General features: G+C 44.8%; 1 pseudogene; it reads left to right on the forward strand.

Annotated features, from left to right (window-relative positions):
- The first annotated feature begins 14795 nt into the window (after positions 1-14795).
- LOC124799897 lies at positions 14796-14912 on the forward strand (annotated as a pseudogene).
- Positions 14913-25403: the final 10491 nt, after the last annotated feature.

Below are 25403 nucleotides of genomic sequence, written 5' to 3' on the forward strand. Positions count from 1 at the left end.
CGGCCAGACCGAACAATCACGGCTTCAAAGCTATGTTCTGCATTTCGTGCGGCCAACTCGGCGTCGTGTACTGTGAGGTGTTAAAACCAAGTGAAGCAATCGCAGGTGCTCGCTATCTAAGGCAACTAATGCGTTTGAGCAGAGCATTAAAAGACAAACGGCTGCAATACAGCGAGAGGCACGATACAGTGATTTTGCAGCACGACAACGCGCGACCCCACGTTGCAAAAGACGTCAAAACGTACTTGGAGGCGTTAAAATGGGACGTCCTACCCCACCCGCAGTATTATCCGGACATTGCTCCCTCTGATTATCACCTGTTTAGATCAATGGCGCATGGCCTGGCTGACCAACACTTCCGATCTCATGAAGAAGTCACAAATTGGATCGATTCGTGGGTCGCTTCAAAAGATGAACAATTTTTTCGACGCGGGATTCGTGCGCTGCCCGAAATATGGGAGAAAGTAGTGGCCAGCGATGGAAAATACTTTGAATGATACATGTGTAACCAATTTGTTTCATTAAAGCTTCAAATGTTGGGGAAGAAACGGCGGAAGCAAAGTTGTACACCTTGTACGTCACATCTACCGATTTCCATCCCATTCAGATAACTGCTTGGTGGTGCGTTGTTCCTTTTTGTGTTACTGATTCTGTATTTGTGCTTGGTTGCTTGACAGACTGTGGTTATGGGGGTTTAATTTCCCCTTAGCTCTTTGCTGATTACACAGAGCTGAATAGCGTCTGATAGACCACACACCACGCACTTAAGGCTCCGACACTTTGCCGGCCGCCTTCTGCCTCGTCTTTATTCCGCGCCCGCCGTCCCTTTTTACTCTCGGGGCACGGCCGAACCCTCGCTTCGGCGGCGCTGTCTATATAAATCAGATCACACCCCCGGCCCCGCAAACCCATCATATCGCTCAAATATGTCCGACAACAAAGTGAATTTTCGACACGGAATATATCGGCGGAACAAGAGAGACGTGGGAAAGCGGCGCCTTTGATGGAGCCGGCCGTCACTTTAGGCAGCGCCGCGCATGCATCTCGCGTCCGCCCGCCGTCACTGCAGATGCGCTCCGGGGATTCCCCTGTTCCCCTGCCGCTGCCACGCGCTGCGCAGCTATTCCTTGCTTCCGTCCCGCCCTTCCTTCTGCTGCGGACCCCGCTCTGCTCATGGCTTACATACTCGTGGGGCTGCCGGAATCTGACACAGTAGGGAAGGAGAGGGTGACAGCTTCGTCCCCTCACACAAAGATGGCATTAATATCAACCTAATTCATTTTTGTCATACTGCTACGTAAAGCGCAGTAAGGTAACTCGTGTCAATAGCAGAAGGTGGACGACATTTGCAATTATTTTAGGCACTTTGGGTGGTGCTATTACGGTCGCTGTGCTGAACTGAAAACAGCTTCACGCTGATGAGTCAAAACATTATGACCACTTGTAAAGCAAGATGCTCTTGAGATGTGCTTAGGGGACTACATACCGAACCAGCTTTAGCTCCCGCGTGATGGGATCAATGCCCGACTGCCCCCAAGCTGTTCTTTCTACAGACGTTTTTCTCCAATATGCCACTGTTGGAAAGGCAGGTGATTTATTCCACTCACTCATTAACACTAGAGAAGGAGACTTTCAAACGGATTGTGTTACCCTGAGAAAGGACCACGGCGCGAAATTGCGAATTCTAAAATTACACGAATTACCACAGTGAACGGTGTGGTTTAAAAATAAAAACCGGCTAAGCGCTCTGAGGGTTAGTACAAACGTACGAGGCTAAGTCAGTTACTATCCGAAATGTAGTTATATTTTTCTTTATTTTGGTAGTACTGCCGTTTTACGTGGATGACGTGTGCTTTGTTTATCTGTTGTCATATCTTTGCAATTTTCAAGCTGCCAGGTTAGTTTCGTTATCGCTGCCGTGCTGTTAATCATGGCTGCTCCGCTGTCTATTTGCACCAAAGAAGAGTAACGTTCAGTGATCCGTTTTTTGTAGTCCGAAGGCGTATCAGGGGCCGAATTTCATTGAAGGCTTTCGGTACAGTACGGGAGCAGTGTTTTGCCACAACGGAGTGTCTACGAATGGATTGAAAATTTCCGAAATGGTCGCACAAGTGTTACGCACGATGAACTGCCGTCTGCGTTACGTCTGCTGTGCAGCGAGCTACGTTAATTTAAGTATTAACTGTATTTTTCTTACTTGTCACTTCTTCCGTGTGTTTTTGCTTTTAGGAAGCTTTAATTGTCGAGTGCTAGTAACAGTGTTCCATAGATTTCATGTTTGTTTTGAATACAGTCAGAGAGAGTCCCTTTAGTCAGCCATAGTGCCAGAAGTGCTAGTGTTTGTTTTGAATACAGTCCAGAGACAGGTAGTATTAGTTTCATTGTTTTCTACAAGAAGTGTCTAGTAACCACAGTTTAGTCAACTATCAGCCGCCTTTACTGAATTAGCAGTCTAGTTAAAAGTTGATTAACTCTCTACAGTAAATTGATTTCTTAGGATGGATAGGATGTGTGACTGCTGTGTACGGACGCAGGAGGAGCTGGCCACTGTTCGCGAACAGCTAAACGTGTTGATGGCCGCGGTCAGCCGTCTTCAGGCTGCTGTCTCGGAGTGTTGCGGCAGTGGGGAGTCTGGTGCGTCGCATGGTACACCCCAGGTGTTACATGCTTCACCCACTGTCCCTGCTGTCGAGACATCTTCGCGGGTGCCGGGTCCGGTTGGGCCACCCTCTCCCCAAGGGAAGTGGCGGGTTCAGCGGCGTTCGCGGCGAACGAGGCGGAGGGTAAATGTGGAGGCTGGCCGTGTGGCATCGCCCGCTCTGCCTGTGAGTGGACATGTGGCCGCTCCTTCAGCAAGGTCCGAGCAGGCACACAGGGGGAGGGGTTTATTAGTTATTGGGAGCTCCAACGTTAGGCGGGTGATGGAGCCCCTTAGGGAAATAGCGGAAAGGTCGGGGAAGAAGGCCAGCGTTCACTCTGTCTGCTTGCCGGGGGGTCTCATCCGAGATGTGGAGGAGGCCCTGCCGGCTGCGATAGAGAGCACTGGGTGCACCCGACTGCAAATAGTTGCTCATGTTGGCACCAATGACTCCTGCCGTCTGGGTTCAGAGGTCATCCTCAGTTGATACAGGTGGTTGGCGGAGTTGGTGAAGGCGGAAAGCCTCGCTCGCGGGCTGTAATTTGAGCTAACTATTTGTAGTATCGTTCCCAGAACCGATCGCGGTCCTCTGATTTTTAACCGAGTGGAAGGCTTAAACCAGAGGCTCAGACGATTCTGTGGAGATCTGGGGTGCAAATTTCTCGACCTCCGCTATCAGGTGGAGAAATGTAGGGTCTCCCTGAATAGGTCAGGCGTGCACTATACGCAGGAAGCGGCTATAAGGATAGCGGAGTACGTGTGGAATGCACATGTGGGTTTTTTAGGTTAGAGAATCCCTCCCTAAGCCCGATAAGATACCTCCTGAGACGCGGCAAGGTAAGAGTAGGCAAAATGCAACAGGGAATAACAATATTAATGTGCTAATAGTAAACTGCAGGAGCGTCTATAGAAAGGTCCCAGAACTGCTCTCATTAATAAACGGTCACAATGACCACGTAGTACTAGGAACAGAAAGTTGGCTGAAACCAGATGTAAACAGTAATGAAATCCTAAACTCAGATTGGAATGTATACCGCAGAGACAGGCTGGACAGTGAAGGGGGAGGCGTGTTTATAGCGATAAGAAGTGCAATAGTATCGAATGAAACTGACGGAGATCCGAACTGTGAAATAATTTGGGTGAAGGTCACGGTTAAAGCAGGCTCAGACATGGTAATTGGATGTCTCTATAGGCCCCCTGTCTCAGCAGCTGTTATGGCTGAGCAGCTGAAGGATAAATTGGAAAATATTTCGAGTAGATTTCCCCACCATGGTATAGTTCTGGGTGGAGATTTTAAATTGCCGGATATAGACTGGGATACTCAAAGCTTCATAACGGGTGGCAGGGACAAAGAATCCAGTGAAATTATTTAAGTGCTTTATCTGAAAACTACCTTGAGCAGTTAAGCAGAGAACCGACTCGTAGCGATAACATATTAGACCTTCTGGTGACAAACAGACCCGAACTATTTGAAACAGTTAATGCAGAACAGGGAATCAGCGACCATAAAGCGGTTACTGCATCGATGATTTCAGCCGTAAATAGAAATATTAAAAAAAGGTAGGAAGATTTTTCTGTTTAGCAAAAGTGACAAAAAGCAAATTTCAGATTACCAAACGGCTCAACACAAAAATTTTGTCTCAAGTACAGATAGTGTTGAGTATCAGTGGACAAAGTTCAAAACCATCGTACAATATGCGTTAGATGAGTATGTGCCAAGCAAGATCGTAAGAGGTGGAAAAGAGCCACCGTGGTACAACAACCGAGTTAGAAAACTGCTGCGGAAGCAAAGGGAACTTCACAGTAAACATAAACATAGCCAAAGCCTTGCAGACAAACAAAAATTACGCGAAGTGAAATGTAGTGTGAGTTGGGCTATGCGAGAGGTGTTCAATGAATTCGAAAGTAAAGTTCTATGTACTGACTTGGAAGAAAATCCTAAGAATGTAGTGTGAGGAGGGCTATACGAGAGGTGTTCAATGAATTCGAAAGTAAAGTTCTATATACTGACTTGGAAGAAAATCCTAAGAAATTTTGATCTTATGTCAAAGCGGTATGTGGATCAAAACAAAATGTCCGGACACTCTGTGACCAAAATGGTACTGAAACAGAGGATGACAGACTAAAGACCGAAATACTAAATGTCTTTTTCCAGAGCTGTTTCACAGAGGAAGACTGCACTGTAGTTCCTTCTCTAGATTGTCGCACAGATGACAAAATGGTAGATATCGAAATGGACGACAGAGGGATAGAGAAACAATTAAAATCGCTCAAAAGAGGAAAGGCCGCTGGACCTGATGGGATACCAGTTCGATTTTACACAGAGTACGCGAAGGAACTTGCCCCCCTTCTTGCAGCGGTGTACCGTAGGTCTCTGGAAGAGCGTAGCGTTCCAAAGGATTGGAAAAGGGCACAGGTTATCCCCGTTTTCAAGAAGGGACGTCGAACAGATATGCAGAACTATAGACCTATATCTCTAACGTCGATCAGTTGTAGAATTTTGGAACACGTATTATGTTCGAGTATAATAACTTTTCTGGAGTCTTGAAATCTACTCTGTACGAATCAGCATGGGTTTCGAAAAAGACGATCGTGTGAAACCCAGCTCGCGCTATTCGTGCACGAGACTCAGAGGGCCATAGACACGGGTTCCCAGGTAGATGCCGTGTTTCTTGACTTCCGCAAGGCGTTCGATACAGTTCCCCACAGTCGTTTAATGAAAAAAGTAAGAGCATATGGACTATCAGACCGATTGTGTGATTGGATTGGAGAGTTCCTAGATAACAGAACGCAGCATGTCATTCTCAATGGAGAGAAGTCTTCCGAAGTAAGAGTGATTTCAGGTGTGCCGCAGGGGAGTGTCGTACGACCGTTGTTATTCACAATGTACATAAATGACCTTGTGGATGACATCGGAAGTTCACTGAGGCTTTTTGCGGATGATGCTCTGGTATATCGAGAGATTGTAACCATGGAAAATTGTACTGAACTACAGGAGGATCTGGAGCGAATTGACACATGGTGCAGGGAATGGCAATTGAATCTTAATGTAGACAAGTGTAATGTGGTGCGAATACATAGAAAGAAAGATCCCATATCATTTAGCTACAATATAGCAGGTCAGTAACTGGAGGCAGTTAATTCCATAAATTATCTGGGAGTACGCATTAGGAGTGATTTAAAATAGAATGATCATATAAAGTTAATCGTCGGTAAAGCAGATGCCAGACTGAGATTCATTGGAAGAATCCTAAGGAAATGCAAGACGAAAACAAAGGAAGTAGGTTACAGTGCGCTTGTTCGCCCACTGCTTGAATACGGCTCAGCAGTGTGGGATCCGTACCAGATAGGGTTGATAGAAGAGATAGAGAGGATCCAACGGAGAGCAGCGGCCTTCGTTACAGGAACATTCAGTAATCGCGAACGCGTTACGTAGATGAGAGATAAACTCCAGTGGAAGACTCCGCAGGAGAGACGCTCAGTAGCTCGGTACGGGCTTTTGTTGAAGTTTCGAGAACATACCTTCACCGAGGAGTCAAGCAGTATATTGCTCCCTCCTACGTATATCTCGCGAAGAGGTCATGAGGATAAAATCAGAGAGATTAGAGCCCACACAGAAGCATACCGACACTCCTTCTTTCCACGAACAATACGGGACTGGAATAGAAGGGAGAACCGATAGAGGTACTCAAGGTACCCTCCGCCACACACCGTCAGGTGGCTTGCGGAGTATTGATGTAGATGTAGAAGGAGCTGGACGACCGTTTACCGCCACAAATGAAGAAACCATTGAGCGTTCACGTGAAATGATTCTCTTAGACAGACGATTAACAATTGTCAAAGTGTCACATCGTCTCTAAGTTAGTCACGGTTCTGCCTACGAAATCTTCCACAACAGACTTGGGTTTCATAAAGTTTGTGCAAGATGGGTCCCAAAACAACTCACACAGTTGCATAAACAATCGCGCTTGGACATATGCAAAAAAATTTTGGATCGCTATGGTAACGAAGGGGACAACTTCTTATCTTAGACAGGATCATTACTGGTGACGAAACATGGATCAATTATTACGAGCCGGAGATTAATAGGCTGAGTATGGAATGGAAACATCCAAATTCGCCGTGCAAGAAAAAGTTCAATAGCCAACTGTCCACAGGAAAACATACTAACGGTTTTTGGGGACGCACAAGGTCCAGTGCTGGAACATTATAGGGAAAGGGGCACAACAATAAATAGCGTATGTTACAGTGAGGTGCTTATTGCAATTCGAAGCAAACGCCGAGTATTGCAGTCAAAAGGTGTTGTGTTTTTGCACGACAATTCCCGTCCGCATCCTGCTGTCCACACTGCTGAAACGCTCGAAAAACTCAAATTTAAGGTACTGGAACATCTTCCACATAGTCCCGATCTTGCCCCTTCTGACTATCACTTCTCTGGTCCACTCAAACAGGCGATAAGGGGCCGTTGATTTGCCTCGGACGAAGCAGTGAAAGAAGCGGTGCAATCCTGGCTCACAGCTCAACCGAGAACCTTCTTTTATGTGTGCATCAGGAAGCTTGTACAACGATGGACCAAGTACGTTGAAACGCAAAGAGACTATGTCGAAAAATGATGTTCTTGTAAGTTTCCTATTCGATTACAACAAAATTTTATACCTATTTTGCGGATAATAATTGACTTACCCTCGTATAAAGGGAGCAATAAAGGGAATGCTGAAAGTTGGAACGATTGTAGAGAGAAGAATATGACAGAGCACTGAAAGACTAAAGTTGAAACTCTGCCAGAACTACTGATAGCCTTGGGAGGGCCAGACATGACCAAACTCTTCCTTTTGTTGCTCAAAATGTATTAGACAGGAGAAGTGCCTTCAGACTTCAAGCAGAATAAAACAATTCCAATTCTAAAGAAAGCAGGTGCTGACAGGTGTGAATACTACATAAGTCATGGTAGCAAAATAATTTACAGAAGAATGGAGAAAGACAGTTTAAGGAAAAACAAACATACGTTTCTAGCATTTGTAGACTTAGAGAAAGCTTTTGACAGTGTCCACTGGAATGCTCTGACTGAAATTCTGAAGGTAGCAGGGGTGAAGTACAGGGAGCGAAAGGCTATTTGCAACTTGTACAGAAACTAGACGGCGGTTGTAGTAGTCGAGGGGCATGAAAGGGAAGCAATGGCTTAGAAGGTAGTGAGACAGGATTGTAGCCCATCGCCGATGTTATTCAATTTGTAGATCGAGCAAGCAGTAAAAAAAAAAAAAAAAAAAAAAAAAAAAATTGGAATGGGAATTAAAGTTCAGGAGGAAGGAATAAAAATTTTGAAGTTTGCGATAACATTGTAATTTGGAAGAGCACTTGAACGCAATGAACAGTATCTTGAAAGGAGGAAATAACATGAATATCAACAAAAGCAAAACAAGGCTAATGGATTTAAATCAGGCGGTGCTGAGCGAATTAGTTTAGGAAAAGGGACACTTAAAATCGTAGGTGAGTTTTTTGTTATTTGGGCGTCAAAATAACTGATAATAGGCGAAATAGAGAAGAGAACGAGTTTCTGAAGAACAGAAATTTGTTAGCATCGAATAGAGGTGTTAGTGTTAGGACGTCTTTTCTGAAAATATTTGTATGGAGCCTAGCCATGTACGCAAGTGAAAGATGGATGATGAAAAGTTTAGACAAAAAGAGAATAAAGCTTTTGAAATTTGGTGCGCTGGAAGAATGCTGAAGATTATGTGGATAGATAACGTAATTAATCAGGTGGCACTGAAGAGAACTGAGGAGAAAAGAAATTTCTGGCATAACCAGACTAGAAGAAGCGAATCGGTTGATAGGACATAATCTGAGACATCAAGGGATCACGAATTTAGTATTGGGGGGAAGTGTGCAGAATAAAAATTTAGGAGGGAGACCAATATATTAAGCAGATTTAAAAGGATGTAAGTTGCAGTAGTTATTCGGAGATAAAGAGGCTTGCACAGGATAGAGCTGTACCAAACGAGTCTTTGGACTGCAGTCCACAACAATAACATAGCTAGTTCATCTCTAGGTTTTATGAATGACTTTGCAAGTACCAAAATGGGTGACATAAATGCCCGCATCTTTTGCTCGGGTTGACTTAGAAGCTTGGATTTTTTACACCGCCGAGGGACCATAGACCTTAGTACTTGCATAAATTTCAGCTTGACCCCTCTACCCACTCCTGAGAAAACGTTTCAACAGAGGGACAGACAGACAGACGAACAACAAATGGCAAAAATTATTTTTATCTAATATAATTACAAATTAAGAATTTTCAGGCATTTTCCTACACTTGTACTGTGAAACATCGCTTTTGCACAATTTCATAATTCCAGCTAAACGTAAAGTGTGTCTGTCTACTAGAATAAAAACATCTTTTGATATCATTAGCTTAGAAGATTACATTCTTTTACGCCGCCATGAGACTGTCGACCTTATTATTGGACATACACTCCAAGACAAAAAAATCCGACGCACCGTGAAGGTATTATCCGAATGTGACTGAACTCGGTAGACATGATATACGTTTACTTACAAACAAACAAATGATAACAGTTTCTGACAAATTGCATGATTTATTCAAAGGAATGAACTACACAAATTGAGCAAATCACTAATGCAACAGTCCCCCTCTGGCCCTTATGTTAGTATTTATTCCGCTTGCCATTGATTCACAGAGCTGTTAAATGTCCTGCTGAGGGATACCATGTGAAATTCTGTACAACTTCCACAAGAAGGATGTTGGCTGGGCTCGTTTGGAAAGCTCCCACAGAAAGTCGAACTCCACAGTAATCTTGGTTCCACCGCACGAAACGTCATGGGCATTAAAATCACCCAGAAGTAGAAAAGGAGGGGGGAGTTTGGAAATAAGTGCAGCCAATACAAGGTGCAGCACTTCACCATCTGGAGGAAGGTTGCAGATGGTAAGTTCCTGCATTGTTCTCATCCTGACGGCCACAGCTTCTAAAGGTGTTTGTTTGAAGGGGCACAGGTTCGATACATACAGAGGTAAGGACATAGACACAGACTCCACCTGACACCGTGTTACAGTAGTTATGGTTTTTTTAGTACCCCTGACAACCACGAAGGGCGGATGTCCGCATTGCATGAAACCAAGTTTCCTGGAGGGCTGAGAGATTGCAGGGCTCTCTCACTTCTGATTCGGTGTAGGGAATATGATCTACTGTGATTTGACTTCATACATTATGATGAAATGGTGGGCAGCAGTTTATGGTCTTGTTTGCGTGCTTTAGGGAAGGAAATACGGTAAACTTTACCTGCGCTCAAAGGAACAGGGTGCCAACTTAAATGATTGCAGTAAAAGCATAGCGTTGGTGGGCTGACAAAGCGCGTTTTTTCTGGAGAATGGTGAGGAGACATTTCCAGATGGCTGGTCGCATTGTGCAGAAACACATTAAGATGGCGCTGGACGACAGGCAGACGTCCAGGTATACGGCCTAGCGCCGAAAAGTCGCCGACAGCGCATTGTAGCTCGGAAATAAAGCATAGCATGGACCCTTGTTAGCGAGCAAGCTGCCAAAAGAAATGTAAACGTTCTGTAAATGTCTGTGGGACAGGGAAACTGGCGTCCAGACGTCCAGACTCTGTTTCAAAACATGTTTTGTCACTGCAGGAAGCAGTTTGCGAGTTTATGGCCGTTCTTTGCAAACTTTGAAATGGACACAACTGGAGAGATAACAAGCTGTTTATGGAGGGCTGTGCTTCCACCCTGTATTGTGTTAGCAAAAGACACAGCAAACGTGTGGGAAACAGGCTGTGAGGCTGAACTTTTTTTCCATTTTCTGCCAGTTAACTTTAAAGTCTCTGATCGGTCAAATCGGTTTCCAGTGCAAAGACCACTCTCCGAGCTTAGAATGCCTGGCTCCAGCTCGTGATTGGCTTGTGCGAAAGTTGGGGAAGTCAAAAAAAGAGAAATGTGCTTTTGGAACCGAGTTGAGGAGGAAACGTGGAGAAAGGAAGAAGGGGCACTCTTGTACAAGTCTCTTGTACTGGCGCTTCGCTAGTAAAGAACTGCAGGTCTCTACTTAAACGGTAAGACTTGTGTCCTTTGCTAGGGTGCGACTTAGAGCCTGTGCCAGTCACCTTCTGAACTGTCAGAGGTACTGCTTATATCATTACAGTCATAATCAGTGATGCATACATGTACTTATTTGTCTTGAGTCGGCTGTCTAATCATTTCACATATTCTGACATGCACAGTCATGGCACAGAGTCAAACTGGTTTGGCAGACCAGCAAACAGGTCCACCTGCACACTGGAATCCATTGGGGTTTCAGAGGCTCATAGGGAAGTACCTGCATTCTGAATTAACCTTATGTGAGACTGCGTACTTGCATTTTTCAGGAACACGCATTTAATAACAGATTGCCGCTGTCCATGACTACAGTCGCTGAATGCATCATGGTGGGCCACCTTGACCAGCTGCACAGTAAAGTATTCGCTGCTGTGATGTAGGGCTATAATATATATTTCTCAGCACCCTGTTCTTTCGAACCATATTTTTCTTTTTTTGTGTGTGTAGTAGAATGTAGATGCTTGGTGGTGGCGTAGTTTGATGCCATAACCTGGATTCTCGTGTATGAAGTCAGATAGAGCGAGTAGTGTTCTGGTTAGTGTCATGTGTCAATCCCCAGCAGATAAAAAAAATGGCTCTGAGCACTATGGGACTTAACATCTGTGGTCATCAGTCCCCTAGAACTTAGAACTACTTAAACCTAACTAACCTAAGGACATCACACACATCCATGCCCGAGGCAGGATTCGAACCTGCGACCGTAGCAGTCACGCGGTTCCGGACTGTGCGCCTAGAACCGCTAGACCACCGTGGCCGGCCCCAGCAGATCACTTTGTCCACCATAGATCACATGTTGGTAAGCTGTTTGCTAAATAAAAATGTTTGTGTGATGTTTATTTAATAATTTTGTTGTCTTGTCATGTTTAAGATCAATAAATAGATTGTCAATTAGACTACAACTTCTCCCTGGGTTCTAATTAACAGTTCCTTCTCATTTTTTATGGCAGTCTAGATCTGAAAAATAAGGAGTAGCTTTTTCACTTGGTGTGGTGTCCACTGCGTGGATCATTTGCTGCATTAACAATAATCCTCTTCAGGGCCATGCTAAAAGCAGGTGTAATGCTTAAGAGCAGTCGTAACTCAGCCAGGTGTGAGAAAAAACCACCCCAGTACCACTGTAGTATGATGCTGTCTGTCGCCTGGGAAGGCCTGAAGAGACCAAGAACCTGCCGCCAACAGTTGAATGTTGATCTCGAGTACCATTGCGTCTTAGGCGTTGGCGAAATATAGGTCCTAAAATATACACCTCGTCCTCAGTCACAGAACTGTTAGGGAGTGATGGTGTGGAGGCCACCGGCGTCGACCCATTTTTTAACAGATTTCTTGTTTGTTCATTTGCCCTCTCATCACTCTTTAGGGGCTTGCTGAGAAGGCTTATCTGCAGTACATCCTGGTTAGAGGAAGACCATGAAGCCCTTCGATCAGCAGCCAGTGGCTCCTTCAGCCACTGGCTGGTGCCACTTAACCACAGGGGGGGAGTGTGGAAAGTAGAGTCCCAAGGCACACTTTCATTGTGGGAGGAGCCAGAGGAGGCTGTTGCTTCTCCAGCTGGGTGGCGGGGGGGGGGGGGGGGGGAGAGCAAAGGCCCAGCGTTTTGGGAGGGGGGGCAGGACCCACTGGAGAAGGCTTAGACAAGAAGGGAAATGTCACCAATGAGGGCACCGTCGTCGTAGCGGCAGTGTAAGACGCTAGCAATCGAATGGGGTTCAAACTTTTGTATTTCAGTTCAGCATCTCAGTAAGACAGACTGTCCAGGGTCTTGTACTCCATAACTTTCCTCTCCTTTTGGAGTACCATGCAGTCTGCCGAGTAGGGGGATTGGTGCTCTCCGCAGGTGACAGAGGTGCGAGGAGGGTGCATTGAGTACTCAGATATAGTTGAGCTCTGCAGTCTCTACATGTGGCGCTGTAACTGCACCAGGAATACATGTGCCAAAATTCCAGCAGTAAAAGCACCACACAGGGGAAGGGACGTATGGTAATGAGTCACACTCAAAGGCACAGATTAAGGCATTAGTAGCAACCCTATTATCTTTAGGCCCCCTATACACAACATAGACGAAGTGAACGCCCCATCATTCTAAATTCGGGCGTAGCTCGTCGGCGGACTCCAATAGGAGGTCGTGATGAAAAATAATTCACTGGACCATGTTGAGACTTTTATGGGGAGTGACCAAACTGGGAATATCACTCAGCTTGTCACAGCTGAGTACACCCATGACTGGACTGGGGATGTCTGAATCAGGACTGACCCATCACATGTTCTGGACAGTCCTGTCACTTCGTCCAGGTGTTCTACGAAAAATGGAGGCTTTGTAGCCAGAAACGAATCCCTATCAGTTTTGCTGCACACTAAATAACGAGGTGAATATGGATCTATTCTTTCTGTAGCCCTGTGTTCCTCTCATGGTGTAACTAAGGAGGGGAACGATTTAGGGTCATACTTCTCAGCACTGAATTCAACCTTCACTTTTATTAGAGACTTCTGGGTCCATTCAGTCCCCAGCAAGAGATGGCTTGTTCCACTTCATTGCGGGTCATCTACCCTGATGCCACTCACTCGGATCAGTGGCTCTCCCCACGAGCGCCACCCAGCCACAGCAAAAGCCACCTGTCGCGATGGCTGTTGCTGGGACTGCTGATGCCCCAAGACGCTGGGCATCTACACCTTGACATAAGTGGGGAGGTTGCAGCTCAGGCACCAGGAATGCGATCCCTTTGTAGTCAGGGTGCTATGACAACTCCTCCACAATGGACTGACTTCCATGCTGGATATTGGGTGGATAGAAATCCATTATTGTCATGGGGGCAAAAGAGGACAGTGGACAATTGGTGGAGATTTTGGAACCCATAAGGTGCCCTCATCCAAGTAGCTGGAATATGGGTGGAATTGCAGAGCCATGGCAATAATAGCTGCAGAAAATCTTAATGCACTAGGGATATAGATGCACCATATAAGGCTTCCTTCCCCAAATGGCCTGCACATCAGAAAAATTTGGAAGATGTGGATGTCAAACACGAAAAGGGGGACCAGAACTTATTAGGCCGAAAAGTGGGAGACACCTTTTAGTCACCTCTTACGACAGGCAGGGGTACGTCAGGCCTATTCTAACTCCTGAACGCGCTGGGGGAAAGGAACCCATTGCGAATTGGTGTGTCTAAAGGGTTACTGAGATACATGTACCAAAGATACCAAAGGTGCCTCAAGTCACTGATGATATTATCCCCTCAGCAGTAATTATTGGATCTATAATCGCCCATCCACTTCACTGTGAGTGGAATGACAGTGGTAGGTCTATAGGCCGAGTACAGGAGGGAGGCGGAGCTCATACCTGTAATTAACAGCTTCAAGCTTCTACCTTCCACTGAAACTGAAACTGAGCCCGTGAGGCTCATTTTGCTTATTAGGAAACCTACCCCTTCAACATGCCTGCCTTATGTTGCGGACCCACTCCGCTGACAGCTTTCATGCCCCAGGATGCTACTGAAGTGTGACAGAGCAGAAGGCACACAATGCAACATGACATTGACACAGGAACAGCAGTAACCATGCAAGTTTACTATAGGTGTATACAGGAGGCAAATAAACAGAGCAGATGAAAAGCTATTGTGATGGCCTGTAAAAGTTGATAACGATAAGTAAATTTAACACCATAAAAAAAAGACATTAATTTACTAATTATTTTCATGCTTGGTAAAAATCTATCGAGGCATGTCAGGGATAAGAATAAACGGAGTCTGTTTCTCTGGTCTGCCACCTCATGCATGCCGCAAGAGACTACAAGGGCGTGTTTAAAAGTAATGCCCCAGACTTCTATATGCGAAAACTGCTACACCTTTTTCATTAAAGCAAACGTTATTATCATTATAACTCTTTATTCTTCATGTCTACACATTTATTTCTCAACATAGTCGTCCTGGCTATGAACACATTTCTACCAACGAGAGACAAGTTTATTGACACCGTCACTGTAGAATGTTTGACTTTGCTGATAGAGGCACAACCTTTGCAAGGTGGTTATAATTTCGCACCTTACAAGCACTGGGCAACGGCCTCGCCACAGTGGATACACCGGTTCCCGTGAGATCACCGAAGTTAAGCGCTGTCGGACGTGGCCGGCACTTGGATGGGTGACCATCCAGTCGCCATGCGCTGTTGCCATTTTTCGGGGTGCACTCAGCCTCGTGATGCCAATTGAGGAGCTACTCGACCGAATAGTAGCGGCTCCGGTCAAAGAAAACCATCATAACGACCGGGAGAGCGGTGTGCTGACCACCGCCCCTCCTATCCACATCCTCACCTGAGGATGACACGGCGGTCGGATGGTCCCGATGGGCCGCTTGCGGCCTGAAGACGGAGTGCTTACAAGCACTCATCTACTTACTTTGCCGTGGTCAACAACCACAATTAGGCATCATTTGATAGTTTGTATATAGTATATATGAATATTTAAAGAAGACTGACATTGTCACGTACGCCTTGTAAATAATTGTAAACGCTTTTGTATGGAAGGTGACGGAGTGTCTTTATTATCAAAACGGCGTAATGAATGATTGCCTGTATCAGTAGAGGTTGGAACGCCAGTGGAGATGAAACGGAAGGCGGAACTCAAGCCCTGGGTAGAAAAAAGCTCACACAAGTGTGTCGGTTCGGCTAAACACAGGAAGTGCCAAGACGGACAGTCTAGACACAGCGACGGCTGGCCAGTGTTGCATCAAGGCTGGAAGATTATACTTCGGAAACTATAAAAATCTTGGACAGCGCTGAGAGGAACGAAGAAGCGTCAGTTCGGAAATCACGCACGCTGGGTTATCTCCGCGGATTTTTCTCAGAAGCATACCATCTTATGAGTATGGGTATTTCCTTGCAAACTTGTTCAAATGGCTCAAATGGCTCTGAGCACTATGGGACTATGGTTCAAATGGCTCTGAGCACTAAGGGACTTAACATCGGTGGTCATCAGTCCCCTAGGTCTTAGAACTACTTAAACGTAACTAACCTAAGGACAGCACACACATCCATGCCCGAGGCAGGATTCGAACCTGCGACCGTAGCGGTCACGCGGTTCCAGACTGAAGCGCCTAGAACCGCACGGCCACACCGGCCAGCCCGTAGCAGTCGCGCGGCTCCGGACTGAGCGCCTAGAACCGCGAGACCGCCGCGGCCGGCTGCAAACTTGTGCTGGACGACAAAAGACTAAAATATGATCGGTCGGTGTTCATAAGAATCTGTAGAGAGGGAGAATATTTCGTTGTTTCGAGAAGATAGTTCGTTTTCTGAGTTACAAGGGTGGGGAGCTGAGCCTTGCGGGGGAGCCAGTGGTGGAGAGAAAAAGTCTTCCGTTTTGAGCGCCCGTGTCTGACAGTCGCTCAGTATCAGCGGACTTGCTGTCTTTGCTCTCAGGAGAGTTTATAGTTAGAACGGTTAGGCAGTTTACTGTTGCGAACTTAATACGATTCTGGACTTCGCCTCCGGGTTGGAAGTCGTCGTTGAGTACACAGCGTTCAGTGATTGACAGCACTTCTTCTGCCTATACTTAGGTTGAGACGTTATCTGAACTGTCCTTGTGGCTGGGAGTTTGCGTTTCTCGTCTGTAGAACACAGAGAAGAGAAAACAATATTAGAGTATATTAGTCAGAGGACCGCCTTCTGCTGTCCTGGTGTTTGAAAGAGTTTTATTTTGTGGCTGGAGTTCTTCCATCGTCGCACACATGTACGAGAACCATCACTCCTACAAACCGGACGCAGTACATACGGTGATATTGCTGATTTCTTCGGCTTATTAGGGCTATAAAGCTAAACAGCTGTGATCAAGCTAGTTTATTTCCACTGAAGTTCCACACTACCGTAGATCATCTGTGAAAGTAGTGTCTTTTAGTGTTTGGTATGTAGATGATGTCATTCATTTCGCGTTATTTATGTTAGATCGCGTGGCCATAAAAAGGGGCAGAGTTGGGCAACTGATCAACAGTTTTTAGTCAGGAAATATAAACAATTGTAATATAAAGTTCTTTTAATCTACAATAAATGTATAATGAGAAACACTGTTTATCATTTAGTAGTATTAGTTGCCTTAATCATTCATTTATGTTGAGGTTGTAATTTAAATGTTAAAGAGCATTAAGAAAAAAATGGCTCTGAGCACTATGGGACTTCACATCTGTGGTCATCAGTCCCCTAGAACTTAGAACTACTTAAACCTAACTAACCTAAGGACATCACACACATCCATGCCCGAGGTAGGATTCGAACCTGCGACCGTAGCGGGTACGCGGTTCCAGACTGATGCGCCTAGAACCGCACGGCCACACCGGCCGGCCCAGAGCAGTAAGAGCTCCTAAGATCTGCTTCAGGGGTAGTCAGACAGGGCCAAATCATTATTTTAGCGTTCAATATTTTCCGTTGCGCTCATGCATTTCACACCTGCCTGGAGTAGCATCTTGGACCTCACCTCTGCTTATACCGCTTCATCACTCTCAAAGTGAAGTCCTCGAAGCTGCCCTATAAGTTTTGGAAACAGATGAAAATCAGATAGGGCCAAGTCGGTAGAGTGTTCGACGACAGTGAAGCCAAGGAGTCGCATTGTTGCAGATGTCGCTGTGCTCGTGTGTGGTCTGGCGTTGTCATACTGAAGTAGAGAGTGCTCCATGTGTGGATGAATTCGATTACAGCGCGCTGTTACCTAATAAATAGCCATGTTACACGCCACAATTCAAAGCCCTCTAGCTGCAGAGTGCTGCAGATATACAGACATAAAGAATGAACATATTGGATGTTAATAACGTTTGTTCTATTTAAAAAGATTTAAGATTTTTCGCATAAAAGATTCTGTGACATTATTTTTCAACACACCCTTGTACCTGTAACGATCTTACATTCTGCATAAAGCTAAAGTTGCTGGAAAGATAATTTCAGGTAGCATAGCATCCAGGAACCAAACAGTAGGACATGTGGATAAAAGAGTTCCCTTGCAGAATTGCTGTAGGTTTACATATATCTTACGCCGAGAACATGCTCAGTTACGTAATAGTTGATGAGAAATTTTACTCTCTGAACGATGAGTATACGAAAGGTATTTACCGTTCCGGTTCTACGCTTATAAATGCCATAAAAATGGACAGCTCAGATTATGAGCAAATTTTATAGTATTAGGTTATTAGATATTAGGTAGTAGATATTATTAGACAATGCAGTTTAGGGATTTTTTTCGAATCAGGGAACCAGTGCCAGGCGACGGGATTAACTGGAGCAGTTCAGCAGTGGCTATTCTGGGCGCACACATACGAGTCTGCTGATACCAGTACGCATCAGAGGAAAGGAGTGTAATTAAAAATAAATGTAATGTTCAATTAATTTTCAATACGGAATTTATAATGCATATTTTGAAGTAGATCACGAATATATAATACTGCAATTTATATAACAACATGGACTGTATTTATACTGTACATTTCTTTTTTTATGTGGTAGTTAGTACGTTTTGTGATTTTGTATGTGACTCCGTGCCACCATCTGAAGTTACAATTTATTCTCAGGCCTAATACTGGGATACATCAACACCATGAGACACGAAATTATAACTACAGGTACAGTGAAACATTCGTAACATTTTGAGTTTTCATTAAGTAATAATTTGATAACCCTTTAATTTCATTTATGTTCCCACCTGTTGATAGAGTAACGTGAATTCCTGACATGAATCGTTAGGCACTGCGGTATCTGGGCATGGAATTTCAAACGGATACCCATCAACGTTTATTTAATAATATTTCAATCAATACGGCAGCAGGATTCCTTCGAAAAACGCCTTCTTCTCCATTTTACGCCAACGAATCCGTTGCTGGGGACCATTTTAGCGCCTGAGCAAATTGGCAACGAAACACTGTGCTGCCACCGCGTCGAGAGCAAGGCTTATCTTTGTAAGTGTTGATTATCAATGCCCCAGCCCCACTCGTGCCAAGTGTTCAGAAGCAGAAAAACCTGACTAGACGCTAAATGGAGACTACTGCAGTGCATATTAAAGGGACATAACTAAGCAAGACGCCTTCTGAATGAAACCTCTCACATTGCAGCCCAACACGCCGTAAGCAGGAACCTTTTAATCCTCCCCAGGAACTATTTCCTCCCAGAGAAACTTTGTTAGCTGTTAGACGTATGGCTGGCGAATCTCCTGGATTTTGGGCGCAGCATCAGGGACTTCAGCCTACAAATTTCAAGGTGCAAGTGTGCCAACATCTTGCAACTAAGAGAGTTCACTGTGCTGAGGAAGTAGGATTAACTCGTAAAAGCACCAATATATCAAGATGTTTTGATTTAAATGTCTTTGAAGCTGCAAGGTAAGTAGGAAAGCTAGTTCCATTCTTCTACATTACTAACTCTGCCCAGGACATATTCGCCCTTTTGATGTATGACAGGAGAAGTTTTCATTCTAACTACCCATATTTACTCTACCTTAATTTCGACATTCGACTGCCGACCTTTACTCTGTCTACTTTCTTAGAAAATTTGAACCGATTCCCACAAGTTTAAAACAAAAGTGACCCGTGCAAAAAAATTGCAGAAAGCATGTCTTCTGCACGTAAAATTCGAATGAAGCTAAATTTTTGAAAGTGGGCTTTGAATTGTATCGTAAGAAAGCAATTTTATTTAGCTGATCCACTTCCTGCGTATTCAGTTGACGTAAGAACGCATTTTACGTTCTATATTCAGCTCTACTTTAAACCAGCATATTTCGACAACGGATATAGTTGGATAAAAAATTTCGTTTTGACTTTATTCATTATGGCTTTATTCATGTATCTAGCTTCGTGCAATGTTCGTACAGATTTCTACAAGTTTAAAACATGTATGTGGTGCACTTCAAAACCTCGCAGAAAAGCGTGTATTTTGCACGTAAAATCCAAACGAAGCAAAAAGTTTTCAAACAATGAAAACTTAAAATTAGACCAAAATACGCCAATATACATCGCGCATAAGGATCACAAAGATAAGATACTAGAAATTAGGGCTCATCCGGAGGCGTACAGACAGTCGTTTTTCCCTCGCTCTATTTGCGAGACGGACAGGAGGGGAAATGACAAGGTAGTGGCAGACGGTACCCTTCGCCACGCACCTTACGGTGGCTTGCGGAGTATCTATGTAGATGTAGATGAATACCCTTTCCTTCACATATCCTCACAAGAAAAAATTGCATGGGGTCCTGTCTGGCGGCCTTGGAGGCCAAGAATGCAGGACATGTATCGGAGTCCCGTGCGCCCTATTCAGCACTGAGCTTTCCTCAAATGCTACATAATTGGCTTTTCCCACAACGTCACGAGTCATCCGACGACTTCATTTTCCAAAAGCATGGAGTTTCGTCATACTGGCACAATAACGTGCGTCTCTTTCTCACTGACAACGCTGGATAGGGCGCACGAGACCTCGAGACACAGCCCTGCATTCTTGGGTTAGACATGGTCTTAAGTAATGACAGATGTGATGTTGTGACCTAAACTGTCTTAACTCTAATCTGTGAATATGGTCTGCGACCAAACCGGTTGATGTGTGGGTTTCACATAGAAAAAGCAGCTGATGGTCAAACATGCATTTTATACATCAAATGGGAATCTCTAGAAGGAAGGCCACGTTCTTTTCGAGCAATGCCATTGGGAAAATTTACAGAACCTTCGTTTAATGCCAACTGGAGAACAATTCTATTGCCACCTACGTATATTTTGAGCAATAATCGCGAAAACAAGAGACATTAGGGCTTGTACGAGGGCATATAGACAGTCGTTTTCCCCTCGCTCATTCTGCTAGTAGAACCGGAAGGGGAATGGATAGTAATGGTACAAAGTACCCTCTGTGAGGCTCTATTCGGTGGCTTGCGCAGTGTGTTGTAGATGTAGATGTAGATATAGATGTAATGAGTAGATTATGACAGCATTTTCAATTTTGTACTTCTGTCGGTAATTACATGAAAAACTGAAATTCAAATTATTGTTGCCTCTGGAAGACTTTAGCTAGGCAAGCTGTAGCACCGATTGTGTGACCGTCTCAGCCGTTTACTAATACATATGTTTTCACCATTCTTCATCTGCAGGAATTTTTTTCTGCAGTAGAAACATTGAAAATAAAATTCGCATACAGATGAAACTTCAACCTAGATATCCCAAAGATATTGAAATACTTGACTGTCAGTTTGGCAGTTTTCGGTCAAGGTGTTCACCGTTTACGGCGTCTTCCATTTCAGTCAGTGCAAGATTCGTTCACGAGTAGCCCTGTGAAACCTGTTACTCCGTACAGACTCAGAGCTGGTCACATTTCTCTGGAAGTTAGCGTGTGGTGGCGTGCGAGTGTCCCTAACTGACATGAGAATCAGGAGCCGGTCGGTGCGGTCGTGCGGTTCTAGGCGCTTCAGTCTGGACCCGCGTGACCGCTACGGACGCAGGTTCGAATCCTGCCTCGGGCATGGATGTGTGTGCTGTCCTTAGGTTAGTTAGGTTTAAGTAGATCTAAGTTCTAGGGGACTGATGACCACAGATGTTAAGTCCCATAGTGCTGAGAGCCATTTGAACCATTTTTTGAGAATCAGGACGCATACCACACTCATGACGGTGCACGTCATTTACAAGCAACGAAAGACGCTGAATTAGTTTGGCCTCAATGTAGTGCGCCTTGAACCAGCCGAACTTTACATTAATTTAATTAACAGATTTATTACTGCTTCCCCTCTGAAAACAATGACGAGTCGGGATCCAAGGGAACTGTAATTCAACTGAGAAATTCTGGCCTGGAGTATTCCAGTGAGATTTATTGACTCAAAGACAAACATAAGCATGTAATACAGATATGAACTGTATGAGAATCATAAGCGCCGAGAGTTACTAACAATTTTACGGACAAAAATCCATAGCGACACTGGAAAAATTGAAACGTCCCCTTAGAAAACATAATGAATTACTATGCAGATAAACCTCTTACGTTATTTGATTTTCAAACAGCTGAGCAGAACTGAACGTACTCAGACATTTCTCTCTTTTCTTATTCTGATCAACACTAAACTGACACACAATATTTTTGGCGCAACGCAATCTGATTTTCAATAATCCCTACAAATAATGGCCCTGACTAACATTAACCTATACCTTTCACAAATCACTTACCTCACAAAAATCTTCGTTATTCGAATTACTGCAATACAGCGAGCGCCAATACTGCCAGGTAAATAAAAAATTCTAACTACTGAAGGCACTAACTACTAATAGGCATAGTTAGCAAATGGAAGATTTTGATAAAGAAAAAACAATGTATTTACCTTAATAGTGTTCAAAAGTCATAATATATATATATATCAATTCATGACATCCAGTCTTACAAATTTACTGTGTCTCTGATGGACACACGTGCAGATCATCCGCTCTCAAAACTCCGTCATTTCACTCCCCACATCCACCACTTCGGGCGGCTCATCTCCAGCTACGCAACGCTACGAGCTGTTAACAGCCAACTGCCCAACACTACAATGGCGAATATTACTCCAACAATGCAAACCAACCACAGCCTTCACACAGCACCGTCAGTGATTTTCATACAGAGCGCTACGTGGCGTTACCAACATAAAAACCTAAACAGCCTACTTACAAAATCCAGTAGGAGACCTACCTGAACAAACTACCTACATTTGACTGGTGGTGTAATGACATGCAAATTAATTGTAATCGCAGCTAAAGTATCAGCGACCGAACACTTTGCCACCCTACTGCTAAAGAAAGGACAGTGGTGCTAAGTGCATCCGCTGTGAAGACAAGGCTACGGCGTGGGAACGTGAAATCGACTGACGTTAGCCGGAGCCGGGTAAGATTCTAATAAACTACTCTCCGACAAAATACGGAAGAGTCGGTAAAATCCTACTCCTGCGACGATCGGGATGGCTCTCTTTTGTGTTTTCTTCGCACCGGCTGTGCCAGAGATTCTGCTCCGTTGCGCTAGTGACCTGGTAGTCTTGGCCCAAAGACAATTTTTCCGCTAATCATGGCTATTAAACAAAAACGGCAGATCTCCCATTGCAACAGTTCGCCACCGTAGCCGCCAGTGACAGCTCTCCCTGCCAGTCTCCACGGTGGTCGTAATGACGAGCTGACATGAGAGTCAGCCTTCCAGTCGGAGCCTCCGCGATGTGTCCGCGCTAGAAGTTCTCTGGCGTACGACACCGACGGGCTACACTAGTTACACGGTCCATATAAGACGCCGCCGTCGCCCACTCCCGCGAAGCCCCAGCAGACAATGCCACATGCTGTAGCGTCAGTCCGCTGTCCTTTCTCTCAAAACACGCCGCTTTAGACAACAGCGTTCACTGGCGTAAGAGGATATCCGAGGGGTCCGCTAGCCGCCGATTATCAACATCAGATGGCAAACAGCGGACGACGACATAGGGCCCTACCGCACTGAGACACGACGGCAGGTGAGCTGCCAGCGCCCAGGTCTCTCAGTACGAGACGTCAGAGGAATGCCTCCAGTCTGTGCTCAGCAGAAGAGCTACTAGCTTTGTGTCCAAGTTTGATGTCCTGGATACATCCATTTAGTACTGATCGTGACATAAGCAGGTTATTTCACACGCTGCGCAATGACTTAAGAAATTTCAGTCCTAAATGTTTCAGTTTCGTGAGAATATCACTACAATTTTACAAGTTACTGAAGATCTCCCGAAATTAACTGACGACAGAGGACACTGTTTAAAGTAATCTGTCAAGAAGGGAAGTTTTTCATGACTTGTCTAATCGATAGCAGTTTCAGTTGCGACTGTTAAGTATACATAGAAGTGTTTCTTCAGTTTTTATTTGGAAAGTACGTTATTTAAAACTGAAATTCAATTTACAAATGTCTTAGACAAAAATAAGCAAACCTGCCTCATATGTTTACATATCTTATTTCTTAAAATAATTCTAGAGTGCCTGATCTATCGGTTGCATTAACATCACTTGCTGCAGCAGGAGGTGTACCTGTGGTGTTTCGGCCTGATAGTAGCTTTTGAGGAAGACTTCCATATCCCGGATAGTAGAAAGTGTTTTGTCTGCGATGTAAAGTTCTTGTGACTGGAGTGGAACACCAGGAGCAGGCTGTGAGGAAATAGAGGATCGATAATTTCCAGGATCTCCAGCAAGCCAGAGTCTAGAAGTGTCATTACAACTAGTTTGATCGTGATTGTAATGTGCAGGGGCTTATTCTTCGAACTGGGCTTCGTTTATGACGCTCATAATCAATAACATTTTAATTTTAATTTTTTTTTTCATTTCGCATTTTGGATAGTCCTAAGTGTCCCAAGTAGCTATTCTGATCTGAATCTCGAACATAAAAGATTCGGTGTTAAAACTACCCACAGCGCTCACGTGAGCGAAAAAGCTCCTGCCTCACACGCTTCCAGTCTCTTCAACCGCTAGGCCGGCGCGGCAGTCGTACATTTCTGGGAATCCGTCAGCCTGCCCCCTCACCGACCACGCTCAAAGCTGGCACCTGAGACCTCCACAGTTTCCGTCACCAACGCCACTTAGTTCCCTTACATGCCGGTACAGCGCATCCGCTCACTGATTTGCATAACGCAGCATGTCCACCGCATTTTAAAGGCAGTTTTCATGTACAGGGTGACCATTATTGAACTATAAGAAACAAAATCGTCATAATTTCCGAAAATTTTGCGTTAGTAGGTTCAAACTCTACAGTCGGCACGGGGCATGATGGGAATTAGTATGCACAGGCACCTTCGGTTCAGCGACAAAGCCCACGTTCGTCAATAAGCAAAAGTGGCTCATTTGGGGGACTCAGAATCCGCATTTCGCGATCGAGAAATCTCTTCACCGTGAACGGATCAATCTGTTGTGTGCAGTGTTCACTCACAGACTAATCGGTGCGATATTCCTTGGTGGCACGGTAACTACCGAACGGTACGTGAAGGTTTTGGAAGATGATTTCATCTCGATTATACAAAGTGACCCTGATTTCGACAAAATGTGATTCATGCAAGACGGAGCTCGATCCCGTCGAGCAGGAGAGTGTTTGATGTCCTGGAGGAGTACTTTAGGGACGGCATTCTGGCTCTGGCATGGGCCTCGATTGGCCGCCACATTTTCCGGAGCTGAACGCATGTGACTCGTTTTTGTGGGGCTACATTAAAGGCAAGGTGTACAGAAATAACGCCAAAACCATTGCTGAGCGGAAAACAACCATTCAGGAGTTCATCGACAGCATTGATCATCCGACACTTAAGGGGGTCAGACAGAATTTCGCTATTTGTATGTGACAAGTCATCGCCAATTGTGACAGGCATATCGAACATGTCTCAACCTAAATCCGAATATCTAAAGTGACGTTTAAATGTTGAATAAAGTGTGTGCACGCCGTAGTTTGTAACTAATTTACCTTTCTTTTATATAGTTCAGTAATTGTCACCCTGTATGCAGAACTAAACATTACAATGGAAGTGGACTGGCGTGGTGGGTCTTACTTCCATGTGTGGCAGGGGCAGAAGGCCTGCCAATTTAAGTCTATAAAGGGTGTTTCGCTGGGACGCCTGCCTACTTGTTAACCATTCTTCCGCCACTGTACCTCAGCTCCTAGCAGGTGCGGGGAGACGGCGCACCGGCCGACACCAGATCTGCCCCGCAATTAATTAGCGCC

The sequence above is a fragment of the Schistocerca piceifrons genome, chromosome 5, assembly GCF_021461385.2.
Source record: "Schistocerca piceifrons isolate TAMUIC-IGC-003096 chromosome 5, iqSchPice1.1, whole genome shotgun sequence".
NCBI classification, from domain to species: domain Eukaryota; kingdom Metazoa; phylum Arthropoda; class Insecta; order Orthoptera; family Acrididae; genus Schistocerca; species Schistocerca piceifrons.